We start from the raw sequence: 25,302 nt of genomic DNA, 5'->3' as shown, positions 1-25,302 counted from the left end.
AAATTTGTTACATTAGTCTTCCAATATATCCGAATAACATGAACAAAGGAGGCTTAAACCCATCTCATTGTTCCTTTCCTAAAATTATCTCATTATTAATTGTAAAAGATACTCAGTACCTACCTATGTAATTAAATCAAACAACTTACAAGCAATAGTTAATGACACAACATTCTAATCGGCTTTTTATATGACTCAGATCGAAAAATCTCGTAACCGCTGGTTTCCGTTAGTTTTGGATTTGGGACATGACGAAAAATTCTATGTAAATTGACTACCCGAAAAACTTATCATCATCACGACATAAATCTCGTACACAAAACTTATTAGCATCATCGAAGTTACCCTTCACCTCCGATAAAATAACAAATGCTTGTGAATGGCGCTCTCTAGACACGCTACTACACATTAGAGGTTATGAGGCGCGTGCGCGACACGTGTCGAGACGAGAACACGTCATTAGCCTCGCGAGTCGTCTCCGGGGAACCACTACCAAGGTTTTTTTGTTCATAACAGTAGATGGTGTAAGTGAGGAGATAATGAGATTTGGTCTTGAAGAAGACATTAACTACTTCGCTGTCTCGCCATTAGAAAGAATGGTTCCACAACATAAATATTCACATATGACACACGAGTCAAGAAATTAGTTTAAATAATAGGCCACGTCATGAAGTGAGGAAGGCAATTTTAATCTCTGATTCGTTGACAACAGTAAATCTTCATACAAATTAAAAGACGTTCATTTGTACAGATGATTGCCTTACAAGTATGTCTGAACAGTTTTTTTTATAAATATCATCTTATACCAATTCGTATTACCAAATAAGATTGTGGATTTAGTTCTGGTAACATGAGCTTGTTTCTTTATTAATAGCTAGCTGTTGCCCGCGACTTCGTCCCCGTGGGTAGAAGATATAAGTTATGATTTATACCTGCCCTGTTTTTTTCACATTTTCCATTGTATCTTCGCTCCTATTAGTCGCAGCGTGATGGTTTATAGCCTAAAGCCTTCCTCGATGAATGGTCTATTCAACACAAAAATAATTTTTCAATTTGGACCAGTAGTTCCTGAGATTAGCGCGTTCAAACAAACAAACAAACTCTTCAGCTTTATATATTAGTATAGATATAGATAACTGACAATTTGCAATATGCATCAGCTACAAAGAAGGTTGTTTATGTATAAAATACTCAGATGACGTTAGAAAAATTTATTTAATCTATCCTTTCCCTTATAACTTGCACCGATACAAAAGTTAAGAGTAAAAGGGCGTTCCAGCTTTTTAAATTCACCGGCGATAGTTGGAGTGCTCATTACTTTGTAATTTAGTAATTAACACTTGCTGAAATTACTTTCACTGTAAATTCCAGCTAGGCATTTTACTCTGGACTATACATTATATTCTTTTAAAAGTTTTTCATTCATATTTAAGTTGCATGACACGGAAAAATTACGTTTATTGTAAATTTTCCAGAGCCAAATGTATTTGACATTTCTACATAAACTAAAATCTGCAACATATTTTATTTTTGCCTCATTCCATAATCAAAACAAAATATTATTATATTCCACCACTATCAATGGCAAGATATCTATTAAAAGCCACTTACCCTTATCAGCATCCTAATAATTCATTACGCCACACCGAGCATGGTATCACCCAAAATAATAAGACCCATAGACTATAGAGTGATGACGGAAAAACTCCTTTCCTGAATAATGGCTGTCAACTTCCTGCGATATATTTCCGCTATCTCGGTGCCAACATGGCGGCCGCACATCCGGTTGACCGTTATGGAGTGTTAATCGAGCATTATGTCTGGACAGATGAAAAACTATCTTTGGAGGAGGTCGGCTGGATAATTTTCGTTAATAGGTGAGATATGGGTTGCTAAGTTATGCGGGCTTTTGTGTAGGAACCTTATGTAGTAGGCGTGGTAGGCTAGTATGTGGTTGTGGGGGAATATTTATAGCTATTTATGATGCAGTTCGTGATGTGTGGTGTTCGTATTTTCTTGTAATAAATAACAACAAAATTTGAAACTTAAGATTGAAATCTACACGTTTTAAATTCAAACAGTAAATGTTTTACATAAAAGCGATAAATATGACTTTTTTCAAATTTTATTAGGTGTAAATATGAAATTAAACAACAGTTTACTCACTTATGTTATCGACCAGTTTCGGACTCAGCCGGAGTCTAATATCCTCACAAAAGTTACGATAAAAAAGTATTCCATTAAAACTGCTATCACGTAATATCACATACATCATTCCACCTATGTTAAAATGTTACAAAAATATCCAAGTCAACAACACAGCCTCGCCGCCGAACAAAAAGGAAGAGAAACCTCCATACAAGAGGTTCGATATCATACACGTAATTAGGCATTCCGTAAGCTTTCATATCGCTATCGATTTTTGATGACGTGAATAGCGAACACCATCCAGCAGACATCATTGTTTGTTCCCCCGCGAACCTTTTGTTATTCAGACTTAGCGAAAACAAAAGAACTTTCTAGAACAAAGACGTAGGGAAAGGGTGAGAAAAAAATATTAAGATTATTACGTAATTTTTCTTGGCTATCTTTTACGTAATTTTTGTTTGGACGTGGAGATAAGTTTATTTAATCATTTTTGTTTAAGTTTTGTTGTTTGACATTTTGAAAATGGTTCGTATTTACTTTTGTCAACGGGATAGGCTAGCTTTTTTCTTGGAGTTCTTTTCTTGCATTAGGCACAATTGTATTTGGTAATACATCATTTTTATACACTATCAGTTGAGTGCTTAAGACTAGATTTTTTTTTCAACCAATAGAAAATCTGCAAAACGGATCGCGACGTAGCAACCTTGCTATGTCGCGCACAGATTCGCAAAAATAGAAAATGTTTCAAGTTTAAATTAAGTAAAGTATTCAATCTCACGCATTGCTTAAAAAAATATTACTAATCCTCCATCACAATAATTGTTTGATAAATACTTGGGTCAAACAACCGTACTTACCTATATTGCAGTGTCGATATCAGAGGTGATCAACCTTTGACATCGTGGGTAAGCTTCGTTTAGCAGCGAGTTGTTCAACCGTTTTTCCAATTATGCCATTGCTCATACTCTATAATTTCGCAATTTTTTTTTACTAAGTAGAGCTCCCTTTGTACGATTACGTACGTTTTTAATATTAGACAAGAGCCTTGTTAGCTACTTGCTGTAATTCTACGTCTGAGGACAATGAATAGACGGGGTAGCTTTATTCTTGTTGAAACGAATTAGCATAATGCTTTGTGCTATTCGCTTATTTAATGCTCTAGTCATAAATAAGTGGAGTTATTCTGAGCCTTGTTTTTGTCTTATTTATAATTAAAGGTAGGAACGTTGTTCTATTGATTTCATTAGCTTTCATGTTAGTGGCTTAAGAGTAAATTATATCTGTAGTGAGTTAATGATAGACTTCCACAAAACGTGTCATTTTTTTTATTTTACTTTATTCTACATGATCAAATTTGTATTTTCATATTTGCAATTAACGTGGTAACAAGACTATTGTTGTGTCTTTAAGTTCTTTGCTATTATTTGAACCTAATTGCGGCCCAGCTACCATAATATTAAATCCAACACACTTTGTAATATCTAACTTTAAACAAGGAAAAACATTTCCAAACAGAAGAAAACCAAACCTCACCAAACTAATTCCAGACCACAATTGGAATACCTGAAGTCTCAAAAATCTATGTAAATGTGACCTACATTTAACTTTTAACACAGCGAAACATGCATTACTGTATGAATATTATATTAAACACTCACGAGGTCTGTTGTTGGCTGATTTATAATTCTGTTTGACCCTCAGCCTGTCAGTACCCAGACTCATAGAAGATAATCCCAGTACTGGACCGGACGGATTATTTCTGGATGTAAGGATGTATGTAGCTTCATGGCATATTTATGGCATTCCTTGCTGTGGTTGTTTTGTAATCAAGTGTGTTTTGAATTTGAATACTTTAACTTTATCTTAGTACAATGCTATATATTATTCTCATGTCATAATGCTAATTACCAAGCTTTTCCGAAACTTCGCGATCGATTTGTATGAAATCAAAAATAATAAGGCTCGATTATAATCGAATTTTGCTTGTCATTGAATACTAAAACATGGTGCTGTTACTTAATCATACTGATAGTATAAATGCGGAAGCTTGTGATGGTATGTTACCACTTTACGCTCAAACCCCTGTACCGATTTTGATGACATCTGGTATAGAGGTAATTGATACCTTGTACACATAAGCTACTTAAATCCGACTGCATTTAAGAGGTTTGTGTTTTAATCTTATATCTTACATACAGGAGGGTGAAGGCCGTGAGCAACAGTTTATAAGAGATTATCACCATCTCTTTTAGGAAGACTGTCAGTGCGATGAAAATGAACGAATGAAGTCAGTCTTCTTAGGCCTCCAATCCTGAATACATACTCAAGTAACATACATTAGATAGAGTCTTGCAATTGGAACTAAACATTACCTACATATGTAGCAGTTACAGTTTTAAAGCGTACAACCTCTCCCTCCACATGAGTTTAACACTTGCATAGGTACCTAACTAAGGTCTTAAAGTTAGACTTAGCTCTTTAATCCTCACAAGGACCTCAACTCAGTGACTTACAATAAAACCATTTGTTCTCATCACAAACGCGAAAATTTCTTTGTATGGTTTCGTTTGAAAAGCTTAATTAAAAGCCTCATGTCTAATTAGGCCGCACAATACGCTCACAACTTGTAAGAGAGGAAGTAATTAAAATATTACCGTACAAAGTCAGATGTTTTCGTCCTTATTACTAAGACTCAACAAGTTAAATAATTTGGTACGTCGTTTGGTTTGTATAAAAGAATTCTTAGTAAAAAGGTTTTTCTTTATTGAAGGTGTGTGGGTATTACGCGGAATGGAGAACCGTAACACACCGTAATTTGAAGGAAACGACGTAATCTTTTTTGTTTACTTTGTGTTTTAATTTCCTTGATTCTTACTTAGTACTGTTCGTGTATTATTTTAATGTCGGGAAATATATCGAGAAGGGTTTGTAACAAAAATAAAGCAGACTTAACATTGTTTTTCTATATTTGATGTGAGGTTTTTTATTCATGTGCCGTAGTACGGAATAGTAACCTATTTCGCTACGTTTAACTACAAAAAATCACTTTCTGTATAAAACAAAAACATTTTCTAACAACAACACGATGTATTTTTGCAATTCTGTATTTTTGTAACGTCACAATATTTTGCGGTGGTCGCGCAGGGGTACAGACGCGTACAGTTTGTGCCGATGTTTGCCCACGTGTGCGGTCCCACGGGCGCCAATGTTAGCATTATGCTAATTCTGTGCACACACCGGGTATTATTGTTAGTAACTTTTGTGCGTGACGTTACTTTTTCCGCTTTTGTGTTTGTATTTTTCACGCGTCTTTGATGAACATGTTCTTTAATTGTTTTGTTTGCAATATGCGTCCAGAATTTATTAGTCTTTTTTTCATTTTCTGATGTATTTTTTCGTAGCTTGAGTGAGTGCCTCATAAGGTAGCCGATTCAGTTTATATTGAACTCAAATTCGGTCAATTCAAGCTATCACGTTATTGGAATCATGCCCAATGGATCAAATTGGTTGAATGTGGCACACGTTAAAATCATTTCGATATTGGTTTTACATCAATCACGATACCTACCGGCTCCCATTCGGAACATATCGTGGCCATATTAACAATAACGATGGTTACAAAGTGGATTAAAAACATTTGAGTAATGATGACAACTGAGTAAAATATTACTGTTTAATAGTTCCACGGGTTATTTTAAGAATAAAATGAGGCAAGTTTTTAACAGTAGTAAACAAATTCATGCCTTGCAGTTACTGTATATACAATTTCCTTTTTGAACACCGAATAAAAAAAAACAACTTGTTAATGGATTTCGTCTTGGCGCAATACTTTTGAAATTGGCAACATTTGAAAGGATTTGAAAAAAATACATCACCAAATAATTCTTATCATAAAACTTTTACCTTCACACCCAAGAATAAACCTGAAAAATAAATTCATCACCTAAATAACTTACAACTTCAAAACTAAGAACATCGATCATTTGACAAGCAACCGTCTCACGAATTAAACGTAAGGCACCGAGTTACGAGACCATACCCCCTATTCCTTACCCCACGTTACCCCGTCAATCCTCAACACAAGTTGAGCAACTCGCATGACAAACTTCACCGTATATAAACAATCGATGTCTTTGTAGGGATGGAAGTCGATCGGGAAATTGGTGTTCATGTACAACTTTAAGTAGAGTTTTGATTCGTTGGTCGTATTTGCATTTATGAGCTAAGTGTGCTCACAGCTTTAGATTTGAATTGTTGGTTGATGGTGTTAGTTTATAATGTTTAGTTTCTATTTCTATCGATGGGATATTAGTTAAATATAAGCCATGGAAACTTTTTTTATGGTGTCTGTAGATTTAAAAATCGAAAGATATGTATAAATGAACACATATTATTATTATGGAGAAAAAACACAAAAATCTTTTTTTCTTATTTAGTCACTTTCTGTCTTAACAGTCATGTTTATCTTAATCCCTCAAGTTTTCCGACACGTGTTGACTCACGTCCATTTACACAAAAATATATTGAAAGTAAATATATTTTTCAAAAATCAAGGAAGTAGAGCAAGCTATATATTAGTTACTTTAGCAAAAATGTGTGAGAATATGAATTTATAAAGTGGAATCACTGACTTTCAAGTCAAGACTGGGTGCTAAAGTATAAAATCCGCGGGACGTGACGTGAATAAGTAAATTCTGTCTGTTGCATGAATGATCGCTTAAAACCATGCTTAGAAATACGATGTAGTTAGAAATAAAATAGTTTTTATTTATTTTTAAATACACTGGACTTTTCGCTACTTGAGAAAAAAAATCTTTCTTATTTGCGATTACCAAAAACAGCGTCATCAAGAGAGCTTTAAAAAAATAATTTATTAGAACATGGAACTTTAGTTTTTTTCTAGTACTTATCACCTCAAAGTGGTGATTTGAAAATGAGCAAGAATACCTACTACATATTTCAAGTCGAGTAAGTTTCGCGAGTTATCAGATATTGTTAGTCAAACTGTTATCGCAATACACCCTACGTTGTTTTATACATAGGTAGTAGTAGATACTGAATAAAATGCTGAATATTGCATTGCAGTGATTCTGGTACTCGGGAAGCAGGGACCAATTGACTATTATTTGGATAGGTGTAAATTTACCCTCCAAGAAAGGAGGCGGTCGAAATCATAGGCTTTGAGCGAGTTTGATTTTACTTTTTGTAGACTATGTACATATTTATATACTTAATATGATGTTATGAGTTTTCTTAGATACAGATAAAAAAAAAACGTTTTGAGGCATCGGAAAATCGCTCTCGCTGTAATCTACGCCGGCTTGGTCACTTTATTTGCGTGGAACATAGTTTTTGAAATGAACTCAAATCAAATCCCATCGTCATTCGTCATAGTCTTTAAAAGCTGTAGAAAGAACTAAAACAAGTGAAATAAAAATATCTTCATTTTGTTAGAACTTCGCGAAATCAGACAAATAAATGAAACAAAAAAACGAAACAATAATTTTGAAGTTCTCGACTTGCACCACTCGCAAAACTTACCGGTAGTGCAGGGGCGCATCAAACCGTCTCATTTGCCATAGACAGGGAATGGGCGGCCCCGGCCGACAGTGGAGCGGCGTCTATTCACTTATTTACGATAATTGACGACCACATACCGCCGGTAAACGCTATCAGGAAATGCAAGTAATACTAAACTCCTGTCAAAATTCGTACTACTGGAAAATAAAAGTGTATTTCTATGTTGCTGTGATTGTTGTGGGTATTTTAAGCTATTGGTCGAGGTTTCATTTTTATTTCCGGAAATTGATATTGTGTTTCGATTGGGTGGACTTTGTGTGTTACTGAATTCTTATTTATGTTTCTTTGACTGTCCATTGGAATCCTAAGAAATTAGTTTGTCAAAAAAGTGAGTTTGCTTTGCTTTTTAATTGAGTGCAATTGCATGCACAATGGTATTATTCATTAGAGAGAAAAGAAAAAACAATGCCACCTTTTCATTTTCTATAATTGTTTTGCCATATCCACAGTACCATTTTTCTAAAAGCTGTCACCTAAACACTTCCTGCAATTCTAAACTACCCCAGCACCAATTGCCACTTATCAATAATGACACACGGCCCACTAAATCATTATCAAATAAACGGCATCAGAAACTAGTTCGAACCGGACCAACACGTGCACTTCGAAACGTGTCCTCGAAGGCAACAGTCACAGATTGCGTATATTATTTATTGCATGAACACGGACCCCAGCAATTTCGTTTCCAACTTTCCCTTCCGTCCTTTTATACCAATTTCGAGATGTTAGAAAAAATATGACGATATTATTGGACGAGTCAAGTTATGAAGAGCGGCGGTCAAGCGGAAGGGTGGCCTATTCAGATTCGTGACGCGAAAATACTGGTCGTATCTGTACGTATGAATATCCATTAATCTTGTAGATGGAAGAGATCGATTCGGTTTTATTGGTTTGAGGAGGTGACAAACTGATTGGGTTACTTTTTTGGCAATTGTAAAATCTTGAATGTCAAAGACATAATCCTTTCAAGTTATGTGCTTCTAACCTGCAGAATAATAGTTGTTGCTGCGTAACTTCTTACTTAACTGTCAATACAATTCACCTTTCCTTATTTTTCTTGGTCGTCATACCTATAATAAAAAATGCTCCTCTTTGTTAACCCGGCTCCATGATCGGTATCCAAATTATGCTTTAATATGTTTCAAGCCAGAATCTACGATGTTATTTCAAAATTAAACTACCACTTATTTAATACCAGCAGCGATTCAAGGGTAAATTAAATTCCAAGGCGTCCTCTCTCATACCATAGTCAAGGTATTTTTAAAATAAAGAAATGAGTATAAACTTTGAATATTTTTTGCTTCTGTCACGGTTGGCACGGGAAGAATTTAATAAATAAGATCATATCAATATTCTGCTGAGCAGAAATTCCATTTTGACCTTTATGATGTCAAGTATTTTTACTTTGTGGCAGGATTTTTTGTATTTTCATCATCAGAGGGATGAACATTGCCAAAAAAAGGAATTATACTTATTTGTTTGACAAATTATAATATTATGGGCATAAGTTTGTGTATTATTTTCCCCACTTTAGACGACTGTTGTAGGTATCGAACGAAAACAAGAGAATAAGTACAATTGCTTCTTAAAGAAGAAGATTTGTGCAAACTCACTGAAAGTCTTTCACAAATCACAATATCAATCACTCTGTGCCTCAACGCGCGCCAAACCAACTCAATCCTGAATTTAAGTTGACCTGTTTACAAACGGAAAGGCTGGAAATTTTGCATAGCTGGCGAAGCGCATCATTACATATTTATGAGTTTTCTAACCGAGATCGCTAGGAGAAAGTCAAACATTAATGAACGCTTAAATATTCCGTACATGTAGATAAAGAAATGAATTTTTACACCATAATAGGAGAACGAAAGAATTGGAATGTAAATTGAGTTTAGTGGGACGTTGCTGTTGTTTTTGCGAGGACCGTGTTGGGTATACGATAATATTTGATCTGTATTGTTTGGGTTTCAGCAACAACCGGGCTAACATATGCATTGATAGGTGAGTTAAACGCTTATATGGACGTGAAAATATATTTTTACAATAGATGGCAAAAAAAATGAACACAATTGTAAAGATTTAAAATGTCAGGATAACGCAATTGCAATTGAATACATTATAAATGGCGTACATAATAATATGTATTCTCTTATTCTAGTAAAATTAGTTTCAGTTTGGTATTTACCGTAGACCTAATACTACGGAATCTCAAATGAGTTATTACCAGTTATCGGGACATGGAATCCGCAATAAATACTCACTACATCCTTTGTCCTAAAAAGCTAACAAGACATTAGGACTGTTCACTGATTAGCTATGATTCATTGAGCGATTAACTGACCGTGGCGATCGAGTATACACGGCCGGAAATACATGCGGCGGATGCGGTCCGCCATAACTCAAAGAGAGAACATCCGGGTTGCAGCTGATAGCGCATCCTAGTTCGACCTGAGGAACCTCCTTTTGTGCTTTTAAGCGTTCTAAAGCTTTTGCTCTTGATATAAATGTTTTCGGATGTATATATGGAGTCGGAAAATGTTTTCAATTACAAGAAGTGGTTGAATACATTGAGGCTGTAGTTTTAATATTTTTATCTTTTTTGATATCCCAACCTTCAGTTGATCCGTCATCTAATGACATAAATAAATAAATAAAGTTCTAAATATATAAAAAAAGATGGCAATCTTAAAAATAAAAAAAAACATAATCATTGTTGTAAAACGTCACAAAGACAGTCTAAAATCACAAGACAAAGGTCACAATAAAAACAGGAACAAATCATTTTCAAGAACGACTTTTAACAAAGATTCCTTTGTACATAGATTTATTTTCAAATAGTACCTACGTAGGAATCAATATTTCTTTTTAAAGAAACCGTAAAATACTCGGCAGATAAGAAAGAAATTGTAAAGAGCACTCCAAACATATTAACGCCGTACCTAATTTAACTTAATCTTTAAGGAAAATCGCTTATTTTCTCCACGATTTTTTTCTACTTATAAAAAACAAAAATGTTTTAAGGACGGAGACTCTTAAATAATTACCTACGTGTTGTTTGACCCTCCGTTTTGATCTAACGACGAAATTGTTAGAATGTTGCCATGTTTCGTATCGTTTCCCTGTTTTTAGGGTTTTTTTTTTATTGAAAGCAACGTAACTTGTGTTTGTACATAATTTGAGGGCTAACAATGTTTTAAGACGATTATGACAATTTTAAATGTCTGTAACATATTTTACCTAAGTAGAATCGGAAAACGACTTGTATTAAAAAAAAAACTCTCTATCTATTAAACTGTTTCCTTTAAAATACATGTTAAGCTAGCTTTTCTTTGAAACTGTTATTATATTTGACATTGTAATACTATGAAGCCTTGACTACCTCCACATAGTAACTAACTAAATTCATTAATTGAGTCGTCATTTTATTTTTTACTTGGCAACCCCAGAGAGCACCGGTCGTGCGTAACAGCTTGCTGTAACAGTTATTTATGAACGGACCCCGAGATTTGGGCAGTTAAAAAAGTTTTTCCATTACCAAACTTACTCGAAATACGGTGCAAGATACCGAAACATGAATAATAATTAACTACAATTCCTTTTTAAACGTGACATTTTATCGCACCTTGAAATTTATTTTGAGATGAAATAATCAGCTACTTAAACATAAAAAAAACTGATTCCTTAGATGTAAGATGATGGTAAAAAAGGATAAAAAGGAGGATGGTCCATGTACATACAATATTCTACATAAGGTATTCATGTAAGTATGTATATGGATTGAACACATTTGGTTTTCACAATATTTGAATTATAAGCTCTACATATTTAAAGATTACCTTACATTTGAACATTGTAATTATTATATGAATTTGTACGAATATTTTTTATTTGTAGACCAGCTAACGCCTTACAAAAATCGTATAGCAAATTTATTGATCAAGGAAAATATTTCATTCCTCATTTTCAAAGGCGTATTTTATCTATTGCCACTTGCGGTTACTGAAATAAAATTAACTGCCTTGTTTGAAGGCTTCTTCGGTGCGGTAGTGCTTTGAATAAAACCAGATGTGCCACGGGGACTCGCCCTAACACATAAATTATGGCACGTCGGGCCCTTGTTTCTGCTTGAACGTTACTGAAACATTATTCTAAGGAATAACAGTCTGTTGAATTACCTTGATGAGATAAAGATAATAAGGTGAAATTAAGAGCGAAATTCATGATATTATCTTTAACATTTTTACCCTTTTATTATAGACTATGTTTTGGCAAGAGCCTTTCCTCAAGTAATTGATATTTTGAGCAGAAATAACGAAAGGTTGTTTGGATAAAAATGTAGATCATGATTTTAGATGGAGATTCATGATTAATTATTTCCAATTGCTTATTTGATATCAGGAGGCAAGCTGATGAGGCTTTCATAATAATATATGAAAAAAAAACATTGTTTCCTTTTTGTCCACTGCATCATGTCCAACAAATAAACCAAAAGTAACAGCAAAATCCTGCCTCAAAAGTTTGAGCAGTCTTAAAAACTATAGTTTTTATTCTCTATGCCAAAAAGCAAAACATTAACGCGAAGTTTGTAACTACCTAGCTTGTCTACATAATTGTGTAAAGTAACAACACGGCGGGTTGGCTCATAGCCGGCGGTGACGTCGAGAAGTTTCTAAACTTGCTCTAAGATATGACGTAGGTAGGAAATGTTTTTAAGCGCTTATTGGAAAAATATGGTGTCAGAATATAGGTAGGTAGGTAGAGAGATGAAAACATACGACGATCACACATTTGTTTGATTGACGAAATCATAAAAAGTAATTATGATTATAATAATTATACAACAGTTAATTTATAGAAACTAAACATACCTAATAAAACATTTGCGTGCAGGTAGTGTCAGCGGATTTAACGTAAAAGTTACGGGTAATGAAGAATTAAACAATCCAAGACCTCTCATATTTCAAAAAGCCAACATATCTGCTTTAAATCTCTCTCAACAACCTTCTAAGAATAATATATGACTAAGCATCAAGCTCTCCTTTTTAAACAAACATCTGTTAGTTCATAAAAGCGACTGGCTCTATAAATTCTTAAGTTAAACCATTCCAGAAAACCTATGCCACAACAATATCATCTAAGAGTAGTTGTCAACTAAACCACTTAATTCGATTGTTAGCACATCATACAAAATGACTGCGCCACTTAGACTACAGATGCAGAGTTTAATTTCCACTTTCCAGCTAATAGTTGTTTTGTTATTCCAATTAACTATCAATTTGCAGTTCCTCGGTCAACTCTTGTTTATTAAATGGGCATTTTAAGTCCCTATGAGATGGGTTTGAGGTTAGCTTTTATTGTATTAAGCGCTACAATGTTAAATAATCTCATATGGAGTAGTTCGTAGCAAATTCGATTCAGACTGACTCTATATAGTTTAAATGGTTATTTTGGAGGTTTAGATGGAGCTCTAGAATGTGACCTAGATAATATTTTACAAACCTTAAATTTATTTATTGTCCCCAGTGCTATCCTTAGCTACGATCTTAACGGGTAAACTGCTAGTAAAACGTAATCGAAAAGAAAATGAATAGCCGGATACGCGGATTAAAGAGAAGAAAAAATTCCTCGACTTTTAAAATATACTTTCCTTTTCAACGTAACTGACTCACACATTTATGTAAACAGCTTCCAAAATGATCTAGAAAATAATAAGACGGTAGCTTAGCTCTAAGCGGACGCAGAACGTAGTAAGGTTGCGAAGGCCTCTATCTCTGGGGAGTCGTAGCGCCAGCTACGACCCGTAGCACAGACGTAGCGACTACGGGTACGAAAATAGACTTAGCGAAGTGGTAGAAATGGAATAAAAGATTTTCTGTTAGGTTTCTTTCATTTACTTCTATTATAAATATGATCAATGAAATTAACCCTTGAAACGTGTAAACCATAGTGTTATACTTGTATTAAACTATTTCGAAATTAAAATTTAAAATGTAACCTAATTAAACTGTAGCACCATAACTTCACTTACAAAATATCTCTACAAATATTAGTTATTGCCTTCGTTATACAGTCATAGCCTTACGTTACGCAATCATTGATTTACGTTATGCAGTCATTGCTTTAATAAAAAGGCTTTGCAATTTCTTCATAAAACGTCTGTTCTAAGCCAGTTATAAGTCTTCGCGGAGACGAACGTAATCAGTATCGTTCATCGCCCCACGCAACTGGTAGTTGGATTTCTTGAACCGTGAAATTTTATCAAGAGAATTAATCTCGTGAAAGTTTCCCCTTGGACATCAGCTCTTTTTATTTTTGAATTTAAACGTAATTGATTTCTGTTATTTTGAAATTGACCTGAACATCTAGTGAGATGTATGAGCCAATAAACGGATTAAATTAATTCGGATTTGATAAGTCATTGAAAATGTGATTTTTTCTTTAGAGTTTAGTTGGTCTAATAATAATAATCATGAATTGTGTATTAACACTTTGTTACTGCTTTATTTTGTTTTTGAAAATACTTGCAAACGTTGATGATATTGTAGTTCTAATGGCATTATGCAGCCAACTATAAAGTGAAATAACATGGTTTTTATTCTTTTTATCTCGAGTTAGGTAATCAACAATATTTAATTCTCAGAATCTTTTAGTTTCCAGCTTTATCCCACTTGTCAGTCCAACTTGGTTATGGTTTAATGTCAGTTTTTTTTAACCCTCAAGACCGTATTTTATACCGTAATAAAACCGGACAGAATTATAGAGAATCGTAAAAAGTCGACTACTCAAATCACAAAAAAAAACTCTTTAAAAAAAAGTGTTAGACTAATATTACTTCAAAGTTCTAAAACAATGTGTCAGGTTTATAAGTAGTGAGGCGTGTTCGCCCCGCGTGAATACACATCAAACATGTAATTAACTGTCGGCCATACGGCGGCTCAATCATATGTATTTACAGCACCGTTACTACGAATTCTTACATGACGACCGCTTTCATTGTTAAAGCGAGATAGAGCACTACTTGCACTAAAGAGCTCTCGCTTCCGCAACGGTGATACTCCTGCTTTAGAAGTACATATTACAAGCGCAAATCAACTTCCAATACTTAATGTGCGTTCATATTTACTGCTATTTTCCTTTCAAGATAGTTTACCTATACTTATGTTTTAAACTTTTTTTTGGTTTTTCTAAAAACAATTCCAATTTATTGTGTTTTCAATTATTTTACTGATCATGAGTTTTTTTTTTAAACCGTGGAATAGTTTTTATCGAAGTTCAATCAATTATCCTAACTCTACGCTTAAAGATTATAACCATGAAAATTAATTAACTTAACCAATATAAAGCTTTGACGTAAGTGTTTTTGCACAGTTAGATGCATGATACAGTACTATCACCCTCTTCTAAGTATATGAAATGCTTTGACAGCAACTTGAATTTAACACGATCGTCAAAACCAACCAAATGACAATCACAAAATAATCATACAAAAATCCACGAACATTTTTGTATACCCACCATCATTCGGTGCCTTGTTTTTATTTCCACATTAACAAACCTTGCGAGACTAACATAAAGCTTTTGTTCCAGCATGAAGGGGCTCATAAATAACGTTGAAGACGTTGAATATTTTATAAATACGTCGCCATTATCGGATAGGGTAAGGATGTCCGGGTAGCTTCGATACGGGGAATCTGTACGTGTGGTACTATTGATATTACATGTTGTATCTGTATATTTATACCTAGATTTCATAGTATGTGAGACGGTTGTATGTCAGGTAAATCTGCTATAAGATTAGGTGCTTGAATATGAACAAGAAGTTTTGTATTTGTATCTATGTGCAAAATTGGTTTTTTAAACACGGTCAAAAACTATTAAATGATACAAAGATTTTACAAATACCGAGTATTATGCATACGCCTTTCTTTGACATTTTTGTAACAAAATACATCATTTTTTGATGGCACATTATACAAAAAAAAATATTTTGTAAATAAAATCAGATCATCATTACGTAAGAAATATATTTTTCACAAAAAAAAAAAGAATTGGAGTGTACTCACCGCCGCTTAATATGCTTCTTAACCTTTTGTTGGATTTTCCCTGTGTCTTGGTTACAACGACAATCTCATAAATATATTCACGTTACATTTCCTTAAAAATCAGCCGGAAAATTCCCGATTTACGAAGATTTTTGGCTTTAGAATGGTACAGGAAAGCGTCGTTAAGAAAACTACCTTCAGGAAACGTACTATATTTATGTAGTTACATGGTTGTGTACATATTGGGGTTTGGTAGAGTGTGTTTGTAAAAACTTCTTTTTATTTCCTTATACAGGTACCTACTACATTCTTTTCATTTCCAAAATTCTCAATCTAAGACGTCAATCTCTTTCATCCATATCAACGCTGGTGTTTATTTATCTGTAAAAAATAATACTACAAAATAATAACAATACTAAAATCCAGAAGAAACAAATGAATAAAATTAATAACATACCAATAATGAATCCCAAAATGTTTGTTACAATAATTTCTCCCGGTCCAAGTCCTTGGCCATCGAGGTGTGATCGAGCGGAGTATCACCGAGCGACTTATAAAACATTCATGACCCCCGGCGTTACTCATTCATGATGCCCGATGCCATCGAATCCCGATCACAAAGCGGGATAACGTGACATCCTGCCCGTTATAGAAGTTTTTCCAATTTTTTGAACATTTTTGACAGGCTTGATTAGGAGTGATTGAAATATAGACAGATGTAAAAGGAAAGGTTATTTTCAAATCACTGACAATTTGTTATTTTAAACAGGAATATACACTTGCACATTATTATAATAAATATTACCCGATTAAAATATTCTTCCTTTCGGCCCTAACAAAACTAATTAATTCACATTTCTTTGGAAATTAGCTAACAAAAATATATCGAAACCAAAAATTATTGCAGTAACAGTGCATCCGACTAAATTCACCCCATTCATATTTAAGACCACGTGGGAGAACTAGACAAACTAAACAAACTAAAATAAAAATGTTATCAAATCCATGGTTAAGAAATATGCCTGTAAAATCTTAAATAAAACCAGAGGTTTTAAATAAAACGATTACAGGAAGATTTACCTCTTAAGACGACAACATTGTTTAAAGTTTTGTGTCCTATAAGCAATTTATTGTGTGGCAAGCGAAGGGTAATATCACTTAATTTATTGAATAAGGCGTTTCTTTGCGGAAATGCATCGTCACAATAATGGTTTGGGGAAAACAGTCCACCCTCGGTATTCCCCCACTTCAACGATTAGCAAATCGAATCAAATAAGTTTTGAATTTGGGTACATTACTGCATTTTAATGAGGCAATTTGTTAGCTGATATCTTCTAAGTGTTTCTTACATTTAATGTTGTCCTCGGTTTAAATTACTCATTTCGTTTTCACGGAAAGGCTAAAAAATTGTAATAATTCCAGTGTAAAACAATTTTAGGAAACAAAAAAGTATAAGTGAACAGCGTTTGAACTTAAATTAACATAATGCAAGTTTAATTTAATACAACATCACGCGTCAAAATTAAATATCTAGTCCGCTACGGTACCAGTGACATTCGCAAGTTTCTTGAAAAACATACGGCCTAAGGCCATAAGCCATTGACATGTCCCACTGTCAGTACAAATAAAAATAAATTCAACTACTAAAGCAACAGCAAAAAGGAAGTCCCAGATTAATCAGGCACAATTTTTCCCATCCTGCCTTTATTCAAAGCAATCGGATTCCCCAAACAAGTGAAATCCGCGGCGAGACGTCTCGAATTTTCATTACCAATACCGAACGGATCCGAAAGGGGGGAGAGGGGGTAAGGAGGGGGGAGAGCTAAGGATTATAAATGCAAGAGCCGCTTTATTGCCGACTTATTACCAAACAGTATGAAAGGAGTGTCTGGCGTTCCAACTTTGTTTATATTATTTTTACGTTCGTTGGAAGATGTCGGAATTATTACCAGCTGTATAGATCAATCATTAAAATACGACCGAAGTGGTATTGATTGGCGATAAGAAGTATTACAGCTTTTTTTCCTACTCTTTGATGTTTAGTTAGCTAATTTTAAGACTGATCATTAAAATTGGCTTGCGGGATGGGAATTGATGATTACGGACATACGAAGCAAAATAAAATAAAATCTTTGGAATATAGAATATGTGGTCTTAGCCCCATGCAAAAATTATCAACACATGAAAAATAATAATGATGATTACGTGATTAAAAGTCAGGTGAGAATGGTAAACAAGTAAATAATTAAGTGACCACGGCAACTTATGTCTAAAATGTGTTAAAAGTTTTAACTTTGACACAGTTCAGAGATTATCGAATAACTTCTTGTAGGAATGATAAAAAAAAGGAAAAATGTTTAGACGTTTTGGTTATAAATGTATCTTTTGTTTATTAATCCCATTCAATCAAGTAGCTAGCAGAATCTCGAATGCCACGGGCAATTGGTACAACGTGAAGCCCGTTTCGCAAATATTTAAGGCGCGTCAGAATGTTCAATTATATTGGTATGTGAGGCTAATAGCTGCTGGAAAATGCTGCCTTCAACGAGATTGGCGTCTTACATCCCATTAATGCATAACGGAATTTCCAATACAAGTCAATATTTTGTATCAAGATTATTCACATTTTTTCCTAACAATTCAAGTCTTTGTTAAATTGAATTTGATTTGAGTAATCATGAAATGAACTGTTATTATGTTTATTAATTTATTCGTATATAAATATAATACCACATTCAGATTTTAATCAAAATAAAAATAAAAAGCATTCAATTTATTTTCTTTCTTATAAACCAGACGAAAACTTCAGAGTACCTCTACCCTATCTATGTTTAATCATACCAGACGGACACTCCACAAATAGAAAACTAAAAACAAAAGCGAACCTACACCGTCAAAGAAAATAGCAAAAATAAGTATTTAACTAACGCACTGACAAAAGTATTTGAGTGTAGGAAATTTTAATTAATTAGCCGCACTTAACTTCCTTTGGGAAGCACTGACTATTTATTTGCACCTTAAAAAGGCAACTCCATTAGCAAAATGAACGTAGGAATGAATAGGTCATTCAGGAGATGTCGTCTGTCGCGAAGAGGGCCAAAGGGAGGGAGCGAAGGGAAAGTATTCCTTTCGCTGTGTACTGAATAAGTTTGATGCTTTTGGTTTTTGTGCGGAGTTTTAAAATGGCGGAGATAGGAGTAGAAGTAGTGTATAGGAGAGGTGCCTGTTTTGTATGATGGTTGAAAGTTGGAATATGCTGAAACAGAATGTAAAATATTAATTTTACTTAAAATAGATTAATTGGACTTTAAGTATTGAAATAAAACTACTTTTACGGATTTTTTCGCAGTTTAATTTTAGATTTTAGAGGCCGTGACCATGATACTAGCAAAACGTGTCGAAACGTCGGAAACCAAAATCTATAATTAAACCGCAAAAAAATCCTTAAATGTTATTTTATTTCAATGTCTACCATTCGCGTAAACTTAAGAAACCACTATGGACTTAAAATAGATAATCACACAGTTTCGAGATTGTGACATTCACTCACATCGGAATCTAGAATCGTATGCTATGTAAACAAAAATCTAATTCAACTAAAACGTTTACACAAAAAACTTCATTTCGACCCAAAAGTAATGTTTCCCATCATGATCGAACATCACACTAAATTGGAGCCGTGATGTCTAATAAATCAATTTGTGTCGGACATTTATTTACACTGGCCGGCTGACATTCGTAACTCACTGTCCATAAAGTGTTCTGACATAACGTGGATAAGACTTGGTAAGGATAGCTTAAGTCTTTTTTGATAAAAATAATAGATTTTTTTATTTTGTCAAATATTCGCTTTTAATTCTACTAGATATAATATATACTAGAAATAACCTCTGTGGCGGTCAAAAAGATATTGCTGAAATTCACGCTTGACGACTCATGTGTGTCATTGTTGTAATAAACTAATCACTATATAATATACTAATTATTAAATACTCTCAAATTCAGTGATAGGCGAGGAAATCACTAAGAGGTAATGATTTAACTTTTAATAAACTTTAAGGTAATACCAAGTAAAAAATGCACAGTAAGGATCTAAACTTTTTGTACATACCATTCCCGTTGCTACACGGGAACGGCTCTAATATTCCCAAATTAAAATTCACTTTACAACAAGAACAAAACTAAGATATTTTGCTCATGGCCAACGTCGTCTAATAAACGTCGTATCCCCCATAAACCAATACAATGCAAGTAGGCAGGATACGGATATGCGATAACGAATGCAATTTTCCGAGTCCATGAGCAGAGTTTAGGGCTGATCCGGCCTCTTACCGAACTGCTACAGCGCTGCTGTGTTTGCAGTACTCATTGTTTCTATGTAAAGGACGTTGTTAGTACTTGCTTATATAGGTGAATGGATACATTATTTCTTGTATGTAGTATCGATTTTTTCTACTCGTTCTTCTTTAAAAACAATAAAGTCGACATTCGCGTGAGCACATTTCACACATTGTTATCTGTTATTTCAATTAGAATTCATCTAGTGTAGTTGCCAGCTTTGTAAAAAATATGATTTATGCAAAAAAACCCAAAACTAGGTTTCATTTATTTTAATTTTACACAAAAATCTTCAGAATATGTGGAAGAAAAAGACTAAATACCAACTAATTACTAAAAATAATTTTATCAGCAGAAATAAAGAAGGAATCCATCATTCGTTGTACCAAAAAGCCTATTAAACATACTTCCCGTCTATAAACAAACCAAGGAGGTTTGTCGAAGTTGTAAACTTACAGCGAGTCAAACGGTAAGCCGGTACGTGAACGTCGATAGCATCTAACTGACATAACAAACGTACTTGTTGTGATCCGGCTCCTAACGAACTGCAGCCTCCCTGCAATGTTTGTCATGTCCTCTGTATGGACGGGTGACACAGTTCAGAGGGATCAAAACACCATGTATTTGACTGTACATTTTGAGGAAAATTTATGAATTTATTTTTATTACTGTAACTTTTATTTACAGCCTAAAAAAGGGATACGAATTTTGAATTGAGTTAAATTAGTGTTTAATTAGCAATTTTGTCGGTACAGTATGTTCGGAGGAAAAGGAAAGCCGAAGATAGGTGTGAATGGGGTGCAATTTAGGATCCAGCAGTGGAGGACTATTGGCTAATGAAGATGATGATGATGATCATTCGGAATTTTGTTTTATGAACATGAACCAAAAGTGGTTGTAGTTAGAAGTTTAATAATGCTTAATGTTGTGATTTGGTATCTTGAAAGTGACAAATATAACATGAAACATACCTAACGGTAAGTTAACATTAATTGGCATGGCATATTGGCTACGAAAATTTACTTTTTGTTTCAGCAATAGCAAGATCACTAAAGAACACAATCAGTATAGTTGGTTACACTATCAAAATTCACATTTTCAGTTCTCTAATAACTTGATCGATAAAAATACTATAAATTCTTCAAAGTTTTAATTTTTACTTTCATTATTCTATAAATCGTTTCGTCGTATCGGGACCTACTCACGTATCATAATAGACCTTATGCCCGAGGGATCACTATTTCGTATGGATAATCCCCTTTTAAAGAAAAATGAATCGCCGATACTTTCATGTAAATTAAATGAAGGGATCGCATGTGCCTAATGTCCTATCATATGAGGGAGATCGATTATTTCGTATAGTAGTTGTAAGCTCTTTAATGCCGGCCAACTGGCGTAGTATTGATTGATTTAATTCATTTTTGTGATTGAATGAGAATGATATATATTGTGATACATAAATGTATACATTTGTGTATGTTTTTTTCCATTTATGTTTTTTCTAATCGCATAGCTATTTCTTGTTTCTCTGCCTGTCGCTCGGAAATCAGAAAATGTCTCTGTCAAGTCGCTATCGCAAAATAAAGTATTCAATAAATAAATGAATGAATGCTTACCGTAAACAATACGATACAGATTTACATTGTTATGAGTTAGATCTGCTATAATACCAGAGTTTAAAATGATTAGGCATTATTTGATGGCCAGGTTTGTCTATTTCTAGATATTTGATTAGATTAAAAATATGACAATAATGTTATAAACAAAACAATTATTTATTATTTCTTATAATACTAATGCATAATATTTTTTTCTATGAACGAGCGCATTCCTATTCTATTTGCATGTGAGACTCCTCTCCAGCCCGTAACATTAAATAAAATACAATCGATGATAAAAGTGCCACAGGTCGGATGCAAGGAGTATCTATTGCATACTCACTGTCTAATTAGTTCTTCATGACAATGAAAAGACTCAGTGTTTATTCTTTCTGATAGGTTGTTTAATGAAATCGAACAATAATGAGAAAAAAAGATTTCAAAAATAGTAGTTTAATGGTTTAAGTGTGTTAGGTCATAGATAGAAACACTTTAAAAGACAGTTTTATTGGTCTGAATTGTACAACGCGGCTAGTGACAACGTATGGTTTTTCAGGGACTGACAAGTGACAGCACGTAGTCCCGACACAAGCTTACCGACCTTTGCACCTGTATCATAATAAAAGTTTGGCAGAATACAGACGAGCATAAAACTCTATTTGATCTATATTAATATTTATATCAGATTTATCTATCACATAAATACACAAGTCTCAGCTATCAACACTAACCACCTCGGCATTATTCCCACCGCACGCATACTCCCGTTAAGCCCGAAAATCGATGGCGGTGCCCGAAGAAACTTTCTAACGACATAACCGCGTGCAATTGATATGCCCCAAGAGTAGGAACCATTGTAAAGAAAGGAAAATCCCTATCCGAAAATCTTTCGAGAGTTAGGAGTCCCGGTGCATCAGTATTCCGTGGGTGTCGCCGGCCCGGTGTCGGTTCCCCCCAAGCCCTCTGGATGCGGTAAACTCCTTCAGTAATTTGACTTTGTTGTTATAACTCAGTTTTAGTTGTTTGTCGTACTTGGCAGATTTATTGCTTTAGTGAAATCCGCTAAACAGTGACAAGTATTGTTGGGTTTTGATGAGTTTTGTTATTTGTAATTGTTGTTGGTATTAGATACTTGTTTTGGGGTCTTGATTTTTAGTATAGTTTTACATGGCTGATTAATGTAAAGAAAAAAGGAATAGCTTTTTAGATACAGATTGGTGTAACGATAATTTTAGTTGCTATGTTATTATGAATTGTTAAATGCGGAGTTTTGCTGTGGTTGTAATGTAGTTTGTCACTCTGTAAATTACCTGTCACACAAGAGCTCTGGTTATTAACCAACAATAGACGCTATTTATAAACCAATTTATTATATCGCAATAACATCGTTATACACCTTTGTGACAACCTCTCTATCAACCTAACAAGCCTCGCTTTGATCATATCTTAAATTCCTCTAAAATTAACTCAATTATTATTCGAATACGTCGAAAACAAGGTTCCCGTGGCACGTAACCGGTATTTCGATGCGGTTCTATTAAATCACAGCATTGTCGTAGCCAATCCTATTCAGTTTGAATAGCGTACACCGCGTTGGCTTCATCAAATTGCATTGAATGGACGTTAGACCACTCATCGAGCATGCCCGTTCTGAGGGTAAAAATTTGAATGGGATATAGGTACGGGGTGGGATGAAAGGAACCGGTGACGCCCACTCCGCTGATCGTGCATACTTCCGACCACTCGGACGAATTCCACAATAGATCGGCACGGACTCCATCTGATATTGAAATTGGAACTGAACTAACGTCGATTTTCTTTTATGCGACCCATGGTTTAGTACGAAATCCAATCAACGAATATGTAATAGAAAAGAAATCTTTTTAACTAACAGTATGGTAGGATTGTATTGTCGGCCCGGATTGGGAATATATTTTTTCTTATTTCGACCAAAATTTTGGGGAATGTTGAATGTAAGGTAATCAGAATGTTGCCCTATATAATATCAAAAATATTTACATCTGGACCAAAATAGCTTTCCTTTCCTTCCTTCCTTATAACATAACCTCATGGCTTGTGCCGATACCAAACTTATTTTCCTGTTTCTTATCAACCAATCTCAAAAAGTCATAACCCAAACAAAATGACAGTTTCAAAACTCAAAATTGTTGAAAATCTTATAAACAAACCGTTTGGAATGACGCTCAATGCATTCAGAGTCACGGAGGGTTCCGATCAGGTCCCTATCATTAATGATGCCATCCCTCATGGTAAGCAGTAATGTAGGTTACTGTGTACACACTGGGGTGGTTGCCCTTTGGGTTCGGGTTTAAGACGCGCCGTTGACGCGGATAAAGTTTATTGTCTATTTTAATTACGAGCTTACGAAGTTTGTTTCGGGTCTTAAGATCTATGGTAATTTCGTGAGGTATTCCATAGAGGATGGTTTATTGACTTTGAGTGCACGTTTAGGTGGGTTTAATGATTGTGTGGGCTAATTGCTTACCGTAAGTCAGACTAAATGCGCTTGCGGGGTACTAAACCATTTTTATGTTTAAATGTTCTTTCCTATATCAAAATCTTTCTCTCGTTGTTTAACACAACAAACTAGGTCATAAAACACGTGAGACAATATCATTGTTATTGCGTTTGCATATTAAATATTTATACAAAGTAATATATTACAGAAAATAAGGAAAACAAAGGGTTAGTTTGCTCATGCGATCCCCGAACGCGATATCTTGTGTTGTGGCGAAATTTATGGCTTCAGAAAATAAAAGGCGACTTAATTGAGCATAAAATATTTAAGATAATGTTGACAATGGATAAGTCGACCCCATCTTGCAGTGACCATAAATTAAGTGCACTCGTGTACTGAACGAATGCAGAAACCATTAGATGCCCCATGCAATAGATGCACACAAATCAGTTACCCTAGCCGAGAGTGCATTTTTTCAATCGGACTTTAGCACACAATTGAAAGTAAACCTTAGTTTCGTTGGTCAAGGTGGAGATTTGAATGGGGCTACTTAAAGCTCTTCAAATTACTGAATTATGTGCTTTATCGTGGATTATTTAAGGTTGATTTTGGGTTGTTATCAGAGGCTCATAGATAGCATAGTGACCTACATCTCTGGAGAGACTAAATAGCATTAGCAGTGTCTACAGGGAATAATATTTATTATGTGCATAATGCGCCTGACAGTTTTATGCTTTCGGCGTTTGGTTGATAGGGAACTACTGTTGCGAGATTCCTTTTTATTAGAATTTTGTTTGTCGATTATATCATTTATCATGAATTTTGTTTATAAAGAGTTGATAGGGTATTGATTCAATTAAATTGTAATACTTTTTTCGATATCGGTGTTTGTTTAGTTACTGCATTATAGCTCTATTGAGCTTGACATACAATTATTTTCAGAATATTTGGAAAATAACCCACAACTGGAAGCTAGTGTACGCACAATTATTTTAAGAAATGGTGATAATAAATCTAATTCTAAATTAAATCTTCTCCAAACACTTATTAACGAGTCTGTTGACAAGATTTAGTATAACAATCGTCTAGAAATATTGAACAGACTTAAACGCAAAAT

This window comes from Trichoplusia ni, chromosome 2 (genome assembly GCF_003590095.1).
Source record: "Trichoplusia ni isolate ovarian cell line Hi5 chromosome 2, tn1, whole genome shotgun sequence".
Lineage (NCBI taxonomy): Eukaryota > Metazoa > Arthropoda > Insecta > Lepidoptera > Noctuidae > Trichoplusia > Trichoplusia ni.
Note: the sequence above shows the minus strand (reverse complement) of the source record.